Consider the following 3,201-nt stretch of genomic DNA (forward strand, 5'->3'; position numbering starts at 1 on the left):
GGATGCCCAGTCGGCGACTGGCTTTGGAGACCAGCTTGGAAATGTGGTTTTCCCAAGAAAGATCATGGCAGATAGTGAGACCCAAAATCTTGAGCGACAGAACTTCTTGGAGAGGATTGTTGAGAAAGTAGATGGGAGGGTTGTCCAGTCGATCTTTTCGGAGAGACATAGTAAGAGTGTGAGATTTGTCAGGATTGAAAGACATGTTCCACTTGTTTGACCAGTCTGTGATTTTGTCCAGGTCTTCAGAGAGTGAGGAGGCAGCAGACTGCCGATCTGAGGGAAGAGGAATGGAGCGGCAGAGAGTGGAGTCATCAGCAAAGAGATAGAGAGGATTTTCGAGAGAGTCAGAGAGATCATTGATGAAGACCAGAAAAAGCACGGGGCCCAGAACACTGCCTTGGGGAACTCCAGCCTGAACAGGAAGAGGAGATGAGAGAAACCCATTCAGGGCCACACGTTGACGACGACTAGAGAGGAAGTCCGCCAGCCATGCGTGGAGATTTCCATGGATACCAAAGGAGGAGAGTTTGGTGAGCAGAGCGGGGTGCCAGACCGTGTCGAAGGCACGTGATATGTCGAGGGAGACAGCTCTAATTTCCTGTTTGGCATTGAGGACCTCCATCCATTGTTGAGACAGCAGAAGCAGCATGTCCAGAGTAGAGTGACCTGGTCTGAAACCAAATTGATGATCAGAGATCAAGCCATTGGAGAAGAGGAAAGATTTCATATCCGAAGCAATGATGGATTCCATGACTTTGCTGATAATTGGGAGAAGGCTGATTGGTCTGTAGTTGCTAGGATCTGTTTTTGCACCTTTTTTGTGCAAAGCGGTGATGTTGGCTGATTTCCAAGCAGATGGCAGTTGACCTTGAGCAAAAGAGAGGGTGAAGAGAACAGAAAGAGGGTGAGATAGAGCGGCAGAGCAGGATTTTAGGGCCCGTGGGCTGATGCCGTCGGGTCCAGTTGCAGAATCAGAGTCGAGGGTTGACAGAAACTTTTCCACCTTGTCAGGAGGAAAGGACACGGAGTCCAGGAGCAGCAGGGTACGACTGGGTATGGTGGGTACAGAGAGGGATGGGTTTGGGACACAAGATTTAGAGGCAAACACAGAGTTGAGGCATTCAGCTTTTTCACGTGCGGAGTCAGCTGTGTAGCCGTTTGAGGTAAGGGAGGGGATGGAGGGGGAACAAACACCAGAAACGGATTTGACCAGACGCCACCAGGATTTGGAAGAGGGAGACAGATAAGAGAGTTCGGTCTTGAGAACGGAGAGATATTGTTTCCTGGCTCTCCTGAGGGTGGACACACACTTGTTTCGGGCTTTGTGAAAGGAAATGAGATTTCCTTCCGTTGGATTTGCTTTCCAGGAGACGAAGGCAAGTTGTTTCTGGGCAACAGCCTCACCACAAGATTCCGTGTACCATGGACGGGAGGAAGGGCATGACAACTGAAGACGAGATGGGATAAATCTGTGCATGAGAGAGAGCAATTTACTTTGGAAGAATTCCCAGGATGAGTTGATGTCAGAGGTGGTAGAGATGGGAGACCAGTCCAGATGATTGATGGCTGCTTGAAGACCGTGCCAGTTGGCCTGAGTGAAATGCCAGACTCGTCGACGCAGAGCAGGCTCCCTGAGGATGGTCAGAGAGATGTCCACTTTAACAAGGACATGATCAGATGATCCGATCGGAGCAGAAGAAGAGCAGCAGACATTTTCAGGGAAGTTAGTCATAACCAAGTCCAGAAGAGAAGATGTTCCGTTGACTGAGATCCGGGTCGGGAAATTGACAGATTGTGTCAGTCCCAGTGAGTCGCAGAAGTCCTTTGCTGAAGAGCCATGGCTGGTGAGAGAGGTACCCACACCCAGCCAACTGGCATGGTGACAATTGAAATCACCACATATGAGGAAGAGAGAGTTGGGATGAGTAGATAGAAGTTGGTCCATATCATCGGACAGCGAGATGTAGATGGAGTCATCACTGTTTGGTGGACGGTACAACACACATATGAACAAGAGGTGGGAGCGAAGGGGAAGCCGTAGCCAGAGGTATTCCTGGGGGTGAGGTGGAGAGAGTGCAGTGCAGGGCGAGTGAGGAAGAGAGTTTTTGATAAAGATAGCAACCCCGCCTCCAGGACGAGGCTCAGGTCTATCATACCGGAGGAGGGAGTAGCCCGGGAGAGATACTATGGAATCAGAGACATCATAAAGGAGGAAAGTTTCTGTTAAGCAGATCACGTCTGGTTTGACAGAAGCAACCTGTATGGAGAGATCAGTTAAGTTTGAACGAAGGCCCCGGATGTTTGAGGTCCATACCGTTAATGAAGAGGAAGGGGGAGCATCAGATACAGAACAGGGGGAGGAGGGGTAGGGTAAGATGTGGAAGAGGTGGAAGAGATAGGGAGAGCTGTTGAAGGTGTGTCAGAGATTTCAGAATAGCTCGGAGAAAGGGAAGGATGGGGCGGACAAAAGGTTTGATGGTGATTGGGTGAGCCACAATGAGGTGTTATTTGAGGAGGGGGAAGAGCGAGGCAGAAGGTTGGGGGAGATGGAGGTGAGAGTTTGAAGGGGGAAGAAGCGGGGAGGACGCTTTGAGGAGGGGGAGTGAGAGGGGGGAAATTGAGAAGCAATGAGGGTGGGGAGATTTGAAGGGGAGGGGTGAGGGGGGAGTTTGGGAGGGAAGGGACAAGGGGAGGGATTTGAAAGGGATGGGATATGGGGGAGATCTGGAGGGGAGGGGTGAGGCAGGAGTCTAGGAGGGGAGGGGCAAGGGGGCGTCTTGGCGGGGAGGGGTGAGGGGGTAGTTTAGGAGGGAGGGGGCAAGGGGGGAGATTTGAAAGGGATGGGTGATGGGGAAGATTTGGAGGGGAGGGGTGATGGGGAAGATTTGGAGGGGAGGGGTTATGGGGAAGATTTGGAGGGGAGGGGTGAGATTGGATTTTTGAAAGTGTACGATTTATGGGAAACGAACATTTATTGCAAAATGAGTTTCTTGTGACCTTCGAGTTAAAAATACGTTTAAGGACGCTGGATGGAGGATGGAGTGCAGGAGAGTTTAGGGAATGTAGAAAAAAGGCACTATAGGAGATGGATATTTTTTTTGGGATGAATTGATTTGGTGAGCAAGTCGAAAGCAGCCTTTTAAAGAAGAAGAAGAAAAAGGTGTTATAAAATATGACGGAATACATAACTTGAGGGGA

The sequence above is a fragment of the Myxine glutinosa genome, chromosome 2 (assembly GCF_964187855.1).
Source record: "Myxine glutinosa chromosome 2, kmMyxGlut1.1, whole genome shotgun sequence".
NCBI classification, from domain to species: Eukaryota; Metazoa; Chordata; class Myxini; order Myxiniformes; family Myxinidae; genus Myxine; species Myxine glutinosa.